General features: G+C 35.6%; 2 protein-coding genes across 12 annotated transcripts in view; one reads left to right on the top strand and one right to left on the bottom strand.

The window, feature by feature from the left end:
- The window catches only part of MBD5 (methyl-CpG binding domain protein 5), a 421,526-nt gene extending 413,731 nt beyond the window's left edge, over nucleotides 1-7,795 (bottom strand). For 7 of the 9 annotated variants that reach the window (XM_055087768.1, XM_055087732.1, XM_055087731.1 and 4 more), the window contains exon 1: nucleotides 7,038-7,660. The gene's annotated coding sequence lies outside the window, so the exon portion shown is untranslated. The other 2 variants (XM_055087736.1, XM_055087739.1) reach the window with 2 other exon arrangements.
- A 173-nt stretch (nucleotides 7,796-7,968) lies between these two features.
- The window catches only part of ORC4 (origin recognition complex subunit 4), a 99,445-nt gene continuing 90,333 nt past the window's right edge, over nucleotides 7,969-17,080 (top strand). For all 3 annotated transcript variants that reach the window (XM_028477675.2, XM_007108045.4, XM_007108044.4), the window contains exon 1: nucleotides 7,969-8,122. The gene's annotated coding sequence lies outside the window, so the exon portion shown is untranslated. The remainder of the gene's footprint in view (nucleotides 8,123-17,080) is intronic.

The following is a 17,080-nucleotide window of genomic DNA, read 5'->3' as shown; positions in this document are numbered from 1 at the left end:
ATTATTTTGTGACTTGGTTTCAACTTAGCTTATCTTACAGATCCTTCCAGGTTTTTAGCCTACAAGTCAAATTTTGCATGGTTGTTAGCGCTTATCTTTAGCTACCACAGGTAGTCTTTCCTAAACTTCTACCCTATAATAATCCCAAAATAAAAGGATCATTACTTTCAGTGCCAAGGAAAATGAGAAATACAGCTTTTTCCACTGTAATGTTTCTTAATTAAAAGCATTTTAGCAAGTTTTCATTCAATTTAATATAATTTTTCATCATTCCTGAAATGTTTAAATCTCCTTTAAATTTGTATTTTAATAAAAAACATATGTATATACATAAAGTATACATTTAATAAATCAAGGTCTAAAATTAATAAAAACTAAAATTTAGTTTTATAAAAAGCAAAAGCAATATAATATAGGAAATTTGCCTACTAATAGGAAAATTAGACACATACACAATTCATTTTCTGACTCACTGAGGTAAACTACAAAAAACAGAGAAGCTGCTGAAAAAATGTTTTCAGAGAATTCTTAACAGCTTAAAAAATTTTAAAAACAGTTTATCAACGTACTTAAACATAGAAACCACAAACAGTATGAGCAGCAGACCAGAAAGGCAACATAAGATTAAATTAAAATATGTATTATGTGGATCTCGTCACCTCTCATACATATAAAAATACTTTAGTAATATGACTGCTGCTTTTGTTTTCTAATAGACAAAATACTGCTATATTCTTCAAACTAGAAACATGAGTCAAATCAATTGGATAGCAAACTAACACTTAACTAAGAATTTACTAATGTTAAAAAAGCTAAACTGGATCATTTTAATAAGATATGCAATAATATAAGCTGCTAGGTTTTATTATCAAAAACGATTGTTGAAGGAAATGCTATACTAATTCTAGAATAAAAAAAGCTTCATTTTTAGACTTCTATGAAATAATTAAATGTTAATACTTCCTAAATAAAAAAAAGGAATTCATAAGGAGTGGCATGATTTAGGAAAGCCTATGGCTACATAAAATCATTGCCATTATTACTGGCGGTATTTGCATCTGGTAAGAGCTTTCTGATATATAGTGAACAGAACACTGTAGCTTTAATTGAAGTTTGAATGTTATAAACAGTTAGATGTCTGGCTCTGGCCTGCATTCTAATACCATCAGCAGAACAGAGATGGGAAGCATAAACAAACCTTTTAACTAGATTACAGTCTCTAAAATGGCCAAGAAATCCTTCAGCACAAACTCCTGTGTGACAAATGTGGAAGAAGGAAAATGATTTTAGAATAATGCTAAAAAAAAGGCTCTAAATTTCTGTCAGTACTGGAACATGTAAGTGATTTCCTAAATATTTTGATGTCACTTAACATTCAGCAATGGTAAACTTTATATTTACTTTCCAAATAAATAAAAATCCTTTTTACTTTACATAGCAGCTATTTTTTAGATCAGTATATCCCAAGTAAAGAAGCTATTTGAAAATCAATACTTTCTTTTGTTGAAAGTGGAATACTTCCCTCCCCCAACATCAGTGAGCCTAGATTATTATTTTTAGATACTAGTAATATTAAGAATGTATGGATTAAGTTAATTCGTGGTAAACTTATTAGCAGACACTTCTGAACTGGGTGTATAGAAAACAATAGCTTTGAATACATTGAAAAATCACAGAATTTAATTACAACTTCTCTAAGAAAAGGTTATATAGGTCAAGTGAAATAAGGACTCAAACCAGAATTACTCACAACCAACTTTGAATGAAGTATATGCTTTTCACCAGGTATGATATCATTAGTGATTTTCTTTTCTGTTATGTCTAGCTACATTAGAAGATATACCTTAATATATGTTAAGCCTGGCTTGCACCTTGTCTCTCTGAAGAGTTCTACTGAGTCATTCCAACTTCTAAAATCTTACATGATATAGAAATACCTCAAACAGAGATGCTTAAGAGTTAGAATCTCTACTTTTAACTGAATTACCTTTATGTTATCTAAGGAGATTATTTAGGATCACAGACTTATTCAATCCCAACAATTATTCAGATTGGTTTAAAAGCAAGAAATCACGTTATAAACATTCCTTTCTGGAGAATAATAGATGACATAGAACAGTTCTTTGGCATTTAAACATATTTCCAAACTCTACAGGTCATAATGCTTTGGCGTAACGTTTATAGGATAATAGAGTCAATGTAAGCATACAGGATGAATTGCATTACTTAGGATGGATATGGAAGTTACTTGATTAATAAAATAGAATTTTTAAAAATAACCCTTTTCTCCTAAAAGCAAAGGATGTAAAAATCAACTCTGATTAGCTGGGTCAAAACGTATCTTAATTCAGTAGCTGCTTTAAAGAACAGCTATATAATAATTTAGGCATCTAGAGAATCCAACAAGTTGTCCATTCTTATACTAAAAAAATTTGACTTTAAGCAATACTAAAAAGAGTACATTAAACTTAATCATATATACATGATGTAATAATTATGAAACTATTGTAAGATAGAAGGTCCAGAAAGTATGTATATATACACACCAAAAACATTAGGCAATATAAACTCCCCTTTATTTACAGGTTTTCCATTATCAAGTTATATAAAAATTTTTATAGTAAATATTCACTGGGTCACAAATTGTTGGAACCTCCAAACTTCATGAAACAAGATACTAAATTTAACTCCATGCAAGACAAAGGAAGTTCAATATGTAGGCCTAAATGTCATTTCTGCCATACAAAGAGAAGACTGACTTTATGTATATTTTATTTCAAGTTGCACACTGGTCTGCATCTAGGTTCCTGATAAAGGACTGGATTTTTTGGTTTGTTTTTCTGTCCCTGTAAATTTTTAGAAATTTTCCATTGCTCCGTCAATAAGCTATTGGGGCCATAATTTTACTAATGTTTACCAGCATACTTACTGACTGATAAAAACTCTTTATTGTAAGTGTTTTTAATTAGAAAGTGTCATGAATTTACTATGATGGAATATTTTGCTGCCACATGAAAAAATCTTTTTTTGTCAGTAACAGGTTTCTTCATTTATAACATGGGGACAATGTTACAAAGTTAACAGGACCACTGTAAGGGCTGACTGAGATTGATAATATTTATCACAGTGCTAGGCACTTATAATAATCGGTAAGTATAATTATTACTAATATAGAAAGTTAAGAATGAATGTAACAGAGATCAGAATTGACTGACCCTCAGAAGTCTATTTACCTTCACAAGATAATGTACCAGCAGAGGAGCCCCTCCTTTTTAAAAATTGTGAATCAATATTATTCTAAAAGGTGTATAAGGGCAAAGGAAATTCAGGAAATCTCTTTCTCTCTAGTATACTTTTAAATTTACTGATGAAAACTTTTTAAACATGCATTTTTCCACCTAACAGTATCCATTTAGTTAATAAAATTTATTTAGGCAGAGACATCAAATAAAGATATGACCAATTCGCCTGTGGAATACAATTAAGGTATGTCTTCACATTAAATTGTAGGGACCCATACTTGTTTCTCAGATGCCTAGCAGAGTGCCTGACATACAGTAGATGCTCAATAAATGTTTAATGAATAATTAAGTACAATCTGTTTTGCACATACATTCAAAATACAGACAAGTTTGCAAAAGTACATAAGTTATACACAGGCCTTCTGGCTGACCTCCTGGGGTCCCACTGATGACTAGGAATAAATGTTCATATCCACAGAAAACTGGAAAGTTGATAATTGTCTGGGTAAGGACCGAAAATGCAAAGTCAGGGAAACATGTCACCTAAGTATCAGTTGCTTTATAGAGATAGTAAAAGCAGCCTAATCATTCCAGTAACCTATTGTACCAGCTACTCAACAAAATAAAATTTAAATGTATTCTGAACATTTGCTAGTACATTCTTAATTGGAGTTTTTTTATCATCCCTTATTTAAAATAAATCACTTTTGTCAAATTGCATCCTGTACAGAATATGTTTTCACTTATTATGAGTACTATTTGTTAACAGGATTAAAATTGGCTATTAGAAAAAGTGAAAACCACAGTTAAGATAAAGAAAAAAAATATTCGTGGTAGTGAATAAATTGTAGCAGGAAGGAAAGGAAAACGGAAGAAAAGGAAGAAATTCTACATCTGAGAGTCAAAAAATTCAAATATGCCTAACTCTAATAACAATTATGACAAACAAGAAATAGGGCCTACTGTGTACAGGACACTGTGCTGCAAGGTATATAAATGTTAACAAGAAAAAAATCTTTAGTCTTACTTACGCAGTTCATAAAGCATGAATCACAAGTAAACATTTATAATACAATATGCATTCTTCATATATATATATCTCCTTAATACAAGAGTAAGAAGGGTATTCACTGATTAATTGGAAGTGCGGGGGAAAAATAAGCATTAGGGAATGCTGAAATAATTCTCAAAATAGTAATAATCCAAGATGAGAGAAATCAGTATCTCCTAAAAAAATCAACAACAAATTACTGAATTATAAATGGACAAAATTATGGCTTTATAGCTATTTGCCTTAATATTCTTAGTATAGGCCCCCATATAAAACCCTTAAGTGCCATACACAGAACTGTGCACAAGTTTCATTCCTGACCAAAGAATATGAGGTAGTGCAGCACAGTGAATGTCAAGAGACCAGACTTCTCTGGTCCATATGCATCCACTTACAGGCCTTGGAACTATGCACCAGTTCCTCAAACTCTCTGAACTTCAGCAATATGGAAAATGAAGAGTTGGATAAAGTGACCTCGAAGATATCACCAAGCTGAAAATTACAATTCTAAAATATATCTTAATACTTTAAAAATAAGCCATAATAAAAATAAATAGATTCCTAAAGGTAAGTCATTATCCAACTTAGAGGAGCTCTGGAATCTTCAAACCATATAGGGTTACCCTGGGGGTGGTGGGTAAGAAATGTTTTCCAAGGGAAACAGAAAGTAAGTAAAGGTATTATAATCAAGCTGTAAATTTTCACCCAGCTGCCTACTAGGAAATTACCACCCCAGTTACCTACACAATTCGCTTTACTTAAGTGATTTCTTCACTAAGTTCTACTTTCCATCTTTTCTGTTAAGGTTCCTGAGGTATTAAGGTGAGGACAAGAAATCCTAGGTGGACCTGGAATAGTATTATTGGGAGACAAACTTGAACTTGGCACAGATTTCTGCTTAAGTGCACCAATTACACCTCAGAGAAAGGTAAGAAATTGTTCAAATTTATAACAGAAAGTAGGGAAATTGGACCATGTTGTTTACTGCTACACAGCTTTTTTCCCCCCCATGTGTAAATGTCTACTTTTGCACACAGTTGGTAATTAAAATTTTACAGAACAAGTTTCTACATACGCAATGCGTTTCTGTCGGTAAAATGTAAGTATATTGTGTTTTGGCTTTACCATCAAGAAAAGAAAAAATTAAAAATATTATCATGTCTTTCTAATATTTATGTCAAATATCCTTCTAGATTTATTTTTCTTCAATCCTTTCTAGTTGATCAAATTGCTGTTTTCATATTGCCAGTCTGATCACAAAATTGCTACTTTACAGCAGAATATTTTTTGCTGACATAAATTATGGGATCACAGATACCAATGCAGTTTCAAAAAAGGGTGTGTGTGTGGGGGGGGGAGGGAGAGAGGGAATGTGTGTGTGTGTGAATGTGTGCATCCATCTTTAAGGAAAGGATAAAGAAATGTACATATGAAACAAAATACCACTTTCCAATGTAAGCCCTAGTAAAAGGCCTACATCAGAAATATACTTTCTAGCATTTCTGAAATCAAATACAGTACTGAATTTGAAAACGATTCACTAAGAACATACCAAGTAAACATGAAGAACACTTTTATCAAGACTGTTACTCTATAAACCTGAATTTAGATTTAACTTTCAATTAATATCTCACTACAATGCATATTCTAACTACAACATCATGATTTCTTTGACTCATGAAAACATATTTTAGAAATTTGTCTCCTTTCACATATACTGAGCAGTTTGGTTCAGTACCCCCAAGAGATGAAAAACTCATCTCAATTTACAACAATAAATAAATAATTCAGTTAAAACTGAAAGTGGTACCAATACAGCAAACTATTGATGGAGAGGTTTGGCCTTCCATGAAGCCAGAACAACATAAAAGTTTTCAATGGGGATTACTTGTTCAGACAAGTTACAAAGATTAGAAAAATACCCAGATTAATTATGAAACAGATAATATTTTCATCTTATGTAAAATAAATACCAGGAACGTATATAGAGAGAAACAATACCAGTGGTATTAAAACTTTAAGCATTTTAAGCTTTGAACTTTATATGCTGATATATGAAACAAACATTTAACAAAAAAAGCAATAATACAAGTCAAAACCTAACCAAAGGCCTCTATCAACCAAAAATTTGAAATTTTCTATGCAAGTCAGACAAAACGAAAAAAAGGAAAATTAAACCCAGAAAGCAAAAACCAATCAAGTCTGTTCCAACACTGAAGTCAATATCCAAATCACACACAGAACCAAAAAGGGTAAAACACTCAGGTCTACAAATGGATAAGCAGTTCCGATACAATCCAGATCCCGACATTTTCCCACTCAGAAACAAATGCAGTGGAGCTTTTCCTAGGGAAAAAGGAAAAAAGCTCTCCAAATGCTTTTTTTAAAGTGACATCTAGAAAGTGTGCCTCTTTCTGTCTCTTTCCCTGGCGCCTCATTGGAGGAAGGAGGGGGTTGTTTTTGTATTCTCCCCCACTGGAGCAAGACACAATCAGATGTTAGCTGGAGGAGAGAAACCACTTTTGACAACAGCAAATAAAAATAAAAAGTACCCTTCCTACTCTGACAGGATGGGCACCCACCTCACACACCCCTCCCCACTCCAGCCCCTCCTTCACTGCCCCCCCAGCACCACCCCCTCCTCACCCCGGAGCTCCACTGCGTATGTGGTTTGGTGCTACTGTTGCCCCGGAGTTAAAGTCAGAGCCAGAGGAAGGCAATGAAGCCCCCACAGACACACTTACCTTTCCTGCCCCCCACTTTTGAGTGCCTTCCCTGGAGCTGTGGAGGATGACACAAAGGGTAATAAAGGGGGGGGGAGTGGAGGAGGAGGAGGAGGCGAAGGAGGAGGAGAGCTGGGGAAGTGGCTGCTCCCGGGTGTAGTGAGATGTCTCCAGCCAGGGCCAAGCAGCAGCAGCAGTAGCAGTAGCAGCAGCAGCAGCAGCAGCAGCAGCAGCAGCAGCAGAGCAGGGTCTGTGTTGCTAAGAGGCTTTTGGTCTCTTTCTCTCCTTTCACGGCCAAAGAGGAGGAGGATGGAGGGGGCTCGGGAGGGAGGCTAGTGGAGGGGTGAGGGGGTAGGAGTCGTGGATGGGGGATTTTCGAAGAAGAAGAAACTCCTTCTCCTTCTCTCTCAGGCTCAATCCCCCTCTCAGGTCTCAGGGCTGGAGGGTGGGGGAAGGAACTCAGCCGCCTTCCCCCCACCCCCCTCAATTCAAGGTTGAAGTGGGGTAAAATTAGTGTCCTGTCCCTTTAAAAATAGAAATAAAAGGTGCCCCCCCTCTGCCACTGCCTCTCTCTTCATCATCAGCTGCTGCTGCTGCTGGGGTCTCTCTGCTTGGGGGGGGGGAGGGGGGGTTCGGGTAGAAGAGACGGGAGGCACTCACTGCGCATGTCTCTCTCTGACGGGAGGCTGGTTGGTTGAAGGCAGGAGGAGGGGGAGGGGAGGAAATGAGATGGTTTCCCAGAAGGCGCCGAGGCGATCGCGACCCGGAAGTCATTGTAGAGCGGGGTTGGGGGGTAGAGAGGCGGGGGCGGGGAGTAGGAGGAAGTCGCTACTCTTTAACACCCCCAGTCCCCTCCTCCCCACTAAGGGAAAGTGGAGAAACGGAAGTGGGCGTGGACGGAGGCGAAAGGAGGTCACGTGTTTGTGCGGGAGGGGGGCGGAATGGGAGAGGCGGTGCCTGCGCAGGGTATGCCGGGAGTCTTGGTGTAAGGTTGGCAGCAGCAGGTGAAGCGGCATAGAGAACGCGGCGAGAGGATCCTGTGAAGGGATTCCCGCGGTCTCCAGAATCCTGCTCTGGCCTGATAAGGGCAGGCTTTTCCGTGAGAGGTAACATGGCGTAGGCAGGCCTCAGAACGAAAGCCGTGGGCGCCAGTGGCGAAAGGCGAATCGAAAAGGGGAGGACGGAAGGGTGTGGAGACTGGGAATGCGGGAAGGGGGGCAGGCTTGTCTAGGCCAGGCAGGCCAGAAACTAGGCGGGCTCCTTCCGTCTCGTGGCTTCCCTGTGAGCCAGCCGGCGACGAATGCTTGACGAGCGTCTGGCGTCCTGATGGGAGTAGATCTGTGGCAGGTGGTGACTACACCGCGGTGATGGTCCAGGTGTAAGAGAGGAATGGGATCTCAGGAGCCTCATTAGATGACTCTGGTGACTGCTTCTTCAGCTCAGAGCGGGGCACCTGTCCAGGGAGAGAGACAAGCTGTGTGAATTTTGACAACTTCTGGCATTAGACGCATTGTTTATACGGGGTGTGAGGACCATCAGCCCTTACTTGGCTGACCTCCCTGGAATTCTGGAGAGGCTTTGGGGAGGGAGCAAGCTGGGAATTCTTCATTGGAACTTCCCTCCGTGTCTTGCCTTGCTGCCGCAACACAACGACTGTGGCTGTTCTCAGAAGGGCATGTGAGGTTGTGTAACCCTTGATAGTGTGTGTCATGGTTGAGAGAGAAGGGACATCATCGAAGTTTGCCCTTTCTGTAGATAACAGATTTTTTAAAAAGGTATTTTAAGTGTCTTTGGTTATTAGCCTCGGATTTAGAGCCTTTGGTTTCTCAAGTGAATGCTACTATTTTTGCTGGGAATAGTTTCCTTCATGTTAATTAAGAATAAGAAAGGATTCATGGATTTTCATTAATAAAGTTTTTTTTTTGTAAAGTAGCACCGTTTCTTTTTCACATTCAGTCCATATCATAACTAAAACCATTCCCGTCTTTCAATTATCTTCCTTTGTAAAGGTGCTTTGAAAGATTTTGACCCATGTATAGTTTCTTTTAAGACCGAGAATCTGAAATTCCTCATGTTTATTGTGTTGGTATTATTTAATTCTGTAGTGGTTCCTTTAGGGTACTCAGTTAAAGTTCCTACTTATTTTTCTTGTATATTTTGACAGTGGATTCTATTTATGCATCATTGACTAGTGCTTTTACCACTTTCTGTGTGTGCAGTAATGTTGTCAAATGGAATAAAAACTCCTGTGCCTTAAAGTTTTGTTTATATTGGAACCAAATGTTTGCCACTTTAGAACGAAAAAAATTATAGCAGAGCCATAAAAGTGCCTTAGATAACAATTTTTAAATCTTTTTTATGGCAAAATACTAAATGTGCAAAAAAGTGTACAGATCATAGATATTCAGTGTAATGAATAGATATAAAGTGAACAAAATGTGCAAAAATGCACAAATCATAGATGTACAGTATAATGAATAATTATAAAGTGAACACTGTAATCACCACCAAAGTGAAGAATTAGAACATTGCTGGCACCCTCTCCGCCCCCCCGTTCATTCTTATTCATTCCTTTCTGCTCACCACACCCAAAGGTTAATTGGGATTGTCTGGATTTTTATGGTAATGATTTCCTACTTTTATTTCAAGTATTTTTTACACACCTTTGTCAGCATTCCTAAACAATATACATTAATTTTGCCTGTTTTTAACTTATATGTAATTGAATTATGTATAGTTTTTCTCCCATGTTGAAATTTTTAATCCTGTTAACAGATTTAGTTCACATATTTTCATTGTTGTATAGTAATGTTTATAGTATAGTAAGTGTAGTAAGTCTTTTTATGAATAAACCACAATTTAACTAGTCTAGTATTATGGACATTTGGATTGTGTCCAGTTTTTAGTGCTTAGAAATAATGCTTCTGTGAATGTTCTTACACATGCATTTTATGTACATAGCATGTATTTCTGTAGAGTGTAGATTATGCCAAACTTTCCAAAGCGAACATATAAATTTAGACTCCCACCAACAATGTATGATAGATCCTTTTTTCTGCAGTTTTCATAACAGTTGATATTTTTGTTTTTGCCGACCTGATGAAGGTAGCTTTAGGTTATTGTTTTGATTTGCAGATCCTGGTTACTAATGGGGTTGAGCATTTTTTTCAAAAATTTATTGGGTATTTTAGAGGCAAATGTTGTGAGGCATTATGTTCCTGAAATGTCTTTACTGTACCCTATTAGTATGACTGGATGTAGAATTCTAAATTGATAATGTTTCTCTTCAGATTTGAGAAAGAACTCTTAGTGTTTGATATAAAGTTTGAAGCCATTCTTATTTTTAACACTGCACTTTACTTTCTTCTCCCCTATGGAAGCTTCTACAACCTCTTTGTCTGAAACTTATAGAATCTTCTCTTTGTTTTACTCAGTGTTCTGAAATGTCACAGTAATGTGAGGTGACTTAGGAGTCTATAGAAATCTACTTTGCTGTGCATTTCATGTATTCTTTCAGTCTGGCAACCTGTATGCCTCAGCTCTGAGAAAGTTTCTGATACATTTTCTGTAATTTCCTTGCCTCTGTGTTTTCTGTAACTGGAATTAGATATTGTACTCCTGGACCTATTTCTTTTCTCCCATTTTTCATCTTTTTCCATCTTTTGCTTTTCACTTTCTGGGAAATTTACTTGATTTTTCAAGCCTTGAAACTTCCGTTTCTCTTATCATATTTTTAATTTTGAATACCTTTTTTTGATCTTTGTATTTTTTTCCAAAGCATTCTGGTATTTTTTTTCCTCTTTATGGATTTAAAGTTTTGTTTTGAGGTTTATTTCTCCCTGCGTGCTCTGTGTTTTCTAAGTTATTCTTTCTGTTGGTATATTTTAGTCTCATTTTAGAGGCTTTCCTCAGCTCTGTTGTGATCCTTGATTCTGTGTTCAAATTTATGTAAGGGGCATATTTCATGTCTCTCTTAACTTAGCTAGGGTTTGCTAGCTATTGATGTTTCTCACTGTGGAAAGATTTGGCTGGGACATATTTCGGGGGGAAAACCCTGATATCAATTTCTTTAGGTATTTGGAAGCTTTTTCTCTTGGGCCAGTAAGAGTCCAACAAGAAGGATTTTCTAGTCTTCTGCCTATAAGTCAGTGTTTCTCAGCTGTGGCAATAAGATCTCCCCAGGGGACATTTGGCAATGCCTAAGAGACACATTTGATTATTAAGAATGGGTTCCTACTGAAAACAGGTGGGTAGATGCTGCAGGTGCTGTTGAAAATCCTACGATGCACAGGGCAGCCACCCACAACAGACAGTTATCCAGTTCAAAATGTCAGTACTGCCTATCATGAGAAATCCTGCTTCAGGGTATAAGCCTGATTTCCAGGGCTCTGAGAACCAGGTGAAAGCAGAGCTCAGGAATCTCAACATTCTCTCTCTCTCTCTCTCTATATATATATATTTTAATATTTATTTTTATATTTATATATATAGTTATTTATATTTATTTATATATAGATATAGATATATATTCCTGCCCTAGGCAGGAATAAGCAAATATTGTTTCCATATGACAAGTCTTTAACAGTTATTTGAAATGCTTTCTTTGTAGTGAAACTATAGTCACAAAACATCAGCAGAGGACCGTGTATCTGAATATATCTTTGTGGGGTTGTGTTATTTTTAACCACAACTTGGCCATGAATTGTTTAAAGAAATTGAAAATATTTTTGCGTTGAATGGTTTAGGAATGAACACATAATATAGTCTGCTAATTCTGTTTTGGGGAATGTGTTTCTGCTGTTAAAATCTAAAATGTTCCTCAAACAATCCTTTATTCACCTTAGGTCTGTGGTTTCTATTGGAGGTGGGACTGCCTCCTATGGGGTGTTTGTGGGGAATTTCTGGTCCCAAGGATGGCAGCCAGTCCCAGAGAGGGCAGGGGCCAGGATAGACTGCCTGCCGTGCTCTGGGTGGTCCAGCATGAGGAAGAACGTCTCTGTGCCCGCATGTGCCTTTCCCACGTCTCCCAGGATGTTTACATGGGTTAAAAAAAAAAGAAGAACATTATGATTTGAGCCTAGTGCTCCATTTTTAAAATAAACACATAGTATTTTTGCAGGGTTTTAATGTACACTGAAATTTTCCACAAATGCAATTACTGAGTAATTTCAGGGAAAATAGTACTTTGTTTTGTTGGGAACTTTACCAAGAGCTGTTCATCATTTTGGCAACGCCCTTATGGTATCTGAGCTGCTGGTAGGGCACGCCTGTATCCGTCTTCATTTGTAGCCATGGCATGCAAATATATAACAGAGGGAATTGGGGATTCATTATATATATATATATATAGACCCGCTTTGTGTTCTGATGGAGTGGAATAGAGGTTCTGTTTAATTTTAACCATTTTAGCACTGCAGGTCTTTTGAAGATGGCTTTGTCAATGAATTCTAGTCGAAATTAAAATACTGGTTATTAAGTGAACTTGATGTTATGTGTTCATCTTATTTGAACAGAATTGGCTGATGAGTCTGGATAGCTTTGTATATTTTACTGATGCTTTAATGGGAAAATAAAATGTGAGCTGACCATTATAAACTAGGAGGTAAATGAAATATGGAACAGACAGTTGTTCCCCATCCTTTTATTTCAATTTGTTTCCCCCTTTTCAGTCCCAATCTGCCTTAAATGCTTATCTTCAAGCAAGCATTTGTTGGGGTTGTTAGTTTTTCCTAATTTTTTTCTCCTTAATCTCACATTCTTCTCTGTCTCCCTCCTCACCTCCATAAAAACACAACAAAATCTTAGTCTTTTATATTTTATACTGCTTCCTTGATTAATATTGGAATTGAAATTTAGTATGACATTTTGACTGAAAGGTTGAAGTCAGACTTGGCAAGATTAAAATTCTAAGTGTGTTAGCTTTTCTTTTGGCACACATATGCACATTTTCACATTTCCTTAGGGCTTTCATCTTTCTGCAATTTAAAAAATATACATATTTTTATGTAGATGACCCAGAAATGTCAACTTATATTGTTCTCAACACAATCATTTCTAGTTCAGTGTACGTCTGGGTCAACTTACTTTATAATGAGTAAATACCAAATATATTTTCTCTAAAAGCTGGGTGGTTTGTATCATGTCCAGTTGTGTTATAGCGCCACTCTGATGCAATGTCGCATGGGCCTAATGTATTTAAAATTTTATGTTGAAATAAGTTTTATATATGTGACATACATTTTAAAAGTTTTTTACTGTCACAGTACTGATTATTCTGTATACTCAAATTATAAGATACATTATTTAATTTAAATACACAAGATAATTATTTTGTAAGTTACCAAAAAGTAATATACATTCAGTGTAAAAATGATCAGAAAAAATGAAAATTACCTATAATTCCTATACCTATAAATCTGTTAAGATGTTGATATATGTAATTTTAGTGTTTTTTACCTATGTTTCTGTACATTTATTAACAAAGCTGGATCATAAAATTTTGTTGTATTCTTTTAAAAGAAATAACATGTAGCTAGCATCTTTCCAATGTATTAAGTACTTGTATAAAATAATATGATGCTTATTTGCTTTATATTGCAGATATCTTTCAGCCTCAGGGAGCTATGTTCCTGAATAATGCCATGATCAGTGTTGACAAGAGAAAATAAAATATAAAAAATTTTCTCATTCCCTATATAAATGTTTTTCAAGCATCTGATTTCTTTAAAAACAACAACAAACAGATGAATTAATTTTAAAGTAGTTTTAAAGTAACTAACATTCCCCTTGAATTACCATCTATTGTTTTACAAATAATTCCTGTAGGGTCACAATCTGCTAAAGCAGATTTTGCCCATACATTTTATTTTTTTTACTTCATTTTATAGATTGTCAGTTTCACTGACTTGAACTGATTATCTTTTGTGCTTACATTTCATTTTCACAAATCTTCTATAAGCTTGTATTCCTACCTGGTGTTTTCACAAATTGTGCCTTTGATTGTGCCTTTTTTTTTCTTTGAAATTTTTTAATGGATGTGGGGTTTTTTTCTTTTGTTTGTTTTCCAGAAAAATTGAGTGTATAGTACAACGAATTGCTATATATCCACACTCACCCAGTTCCTCTTATCATTAACCTAGTTTCCCTTATTATTAACATTTTGCCTTAGTGTGGTACATTTGTTGAAATTGATGAACCAGTATTGATGCATTATTATTAATCAAAGTGTATAGTTTACATTAAGGTTCACTCTTTGAATTGAACATTATGGGTTTTGACAAATGTATAATGACATACATCCACAATGACAGCATCATACAGAATAGTTTAACTGCTCCAAAGTCCCCTATGCTCTGTGCTCCCATGCATGCCTTGAACTCTTGGCAACCACTGATTTTTCATTATCTCCATAGTTTTGCTTTTTCCAAATTGTCATATGGTTAGAATCATACAGTGTGTGCCCTTTTCAGATTTGCTTTTTCCCTTAGCAATATGCCTGTAAGTTTCCTCTATTTCTCTTCATGGCTTGATAGCTCATTTCCTTTTAGCGCTGAGTATTTCATCTTATGGATGTAACACAGTTTGTTTATCCATATACCTACTGAAGGGCACCTTGGTTGCTTCTAAGTTTTGGCAATTATGAATGAAGTTGTCATAAACATTCAGGTGCAGGTCTTCGTGTGGACATAAGTCTTGAGTTCACTTGGGTAAATACCGAGGTGCATGATTGCTGGATTATGTGTAAGAGTATATTTAGTTTTCTAAGAAACTGCCCACCTGTCTACCAAAGTGGGTATACTTACCATTTTGCACTCCAGTCAGCAATAAATCAGAGTTCTAATTACTCCATGTTCTCATCAGCATTGGTCTTGTCATTGTTTTGGATTTAGTCATTCTAATGGTTGTAGATTGTTGTTTTAATGTGCAATTCCCTAGTGATACATGATATTGAACATCTTTTCTTATGCTCATTTGCAATCTGTATGTCTTATTTGTTGAGTTGTGTGTCCAGATCTTTTGTACATTTTTAAGTTGTATTGCTTATTTTCTTATAGTTGAGTTTTAAGAGTTCTTTGTATATTTTGGATACCAATCTTTTATCAGATATGTGTTTTGCAAATATTTTTTCTCATTTTGTGGCTTGTCTTCATTCTCTTAATGGTGTCTTTTGCAGAACAGAAAATTTTACTTTAAATAAAGTCCATTTTATCACATTTTCTTTCATGGTTCATACTTTTGGTGTTGTATCCAAAAATTCATTGCCAAACCCAAGGGCACCTACATTTTTCCTATGTTCCTTTTTAGAAATCTTATAGTTTTGTGTTTTACGTATAGGTCTCTGATCCATTTTGCATGAAAAGTATAAGGTGTATGTCAACTCATTTTTTTGCCTGCAGATGTCTAGTTGTTCCACACCATTTGTTGAGAAGCGGAGAAAGACTTCTTTCTCTTTTGAATTGCTTTTGCTTCTTTGTCACAAATTAGTTGACTATATTTATGTGGGTCTATATCTGAGCTCTCTATTCTGTTCCATTGATTTGTTTTTCTGTTCTTTCCCCATTATCCCACTGCATTATTATCTGTTATCTTAATAGTAAGTCTTGAAGTGGGGTAGTTTCTGACCTCCAGCTTTGTTCCTGTTCAGTATTGTATTGGCTGTACTGTGTCTTCTGCCTTTTCATGTAAACTTTAAAATCAGCTTATTATATCCTTAAAATAACTTACTATAATTTTGATTGGGATTGCATTGAATCTGTAAGTCAGGATCGGAAGAACTGACATCTTAACACTATTGAGTCTTCCTATCCATATATGTGGAATATCTCTCCATTTATTTAGATCCTCTTTGATTTCTTTCATCATAGTTTTATAGTTACCTCATATAGATCTTATACATATTTTGTTAGATTTATACATACATTTTTTGTGGGGCTTTTTTTTTTTTTGATACTAATGTAAATGGTATTATATTTTTGATTCCGAATTCCAGTTGTTCGTTACTGGCACAAGAAAGCAATTGACATTGGTAATACTAACCTCTCTCTCTCTCTCTCCCTCTTTCTCTCTCCCTCTCTCTCTCCCTCCCTCTCTCTCTCTCCCTCTCCCTCTCTCTCTCTCTCTCTCTCTCTCTGTCTCTCTCTCTCTCTATATATATATATATATATAAAACTTGCACCCTTGCTTCAATACCTTATTGATTCCAATAGTACGTATTGTGTGTGTAGATTCTTTGGGATTTTCTACATACACGGTCATGCCATCTGTAAACAGAGACATTTTTACTCTTTCCTTCCTGTGTACCTTTTCTTTTCTTGTCTTACTGTATGATGTTGACTAGCAGTGGTGATTCTTGCATTGTTCTTGATCTTAGTGGGAAAGCATCTAGTTTCTTAGTATTAAAAATGATGTTATCTATAGATTTTTTTTTTTTACTGAGTTAAAAAGGTCCCTTATAGTCCTAGTTTTCTGAAATTCTTTATCATGAGTGGATGTTGGATTTTGTCAAATGCTTTTTCTGCAAAGAAGATATTTCTTCTTTATCCTGTTGATGTTGTAAATTACATTAATTGCTTTAGGAATGTTGAATTAACCTTGCATACCTGGAATAAATCCCACTTACTCTTTGTGTATAATTATTTTTATGTGTTTTTATTTCTATGTGTTGCTCATAGAAACTTTGGAAAGCCAATAAGGAATCACACAGATAAGAATTGTGGTGCAGAATGGAATAAGAGACTCTCTGTCCTTGCAATATCTTTTTTTTTTAATTGAAGTATAGTTGGTTTACAACATTGTGTTAGTTTCTGGTGTACCGCAAAGTGATTCAGATATACATATATATACATAGTCTTTTTCATATTCTTTTCCATTTATTACAGGTTATTGAATACAGTTCCCTGTGTGATACAGTAGGACCTCATTGTTTATCTATTTATCTATATCATTGTTTATATTGTTTATTAGTTTATATCTGCTAATCCCAAACTCCTTATTTATCCCTCCCCCCTCCCCTTTCCCTTTGGTAACCATAAGTTTGTTTTCTATGTCTGTGAGTCTATTACTGT

This window comes from Physeter macrocephalus, chromosome 2 (assembly GCF_002837175.3).
Source record: "Physeter macrocephalus isolate SW-GA chromosome 2, ASM283717v5, whole genome shotgun sequence".
NCBI lineage: Eukaryota > Metazoa > Chordata > Mammalia > Artiodactyla > Physeteridae > Physeter > Physeter macrocephalus.
This window is presented reverse-complemented; position numbering and strand designations above follow the sequence as displayed.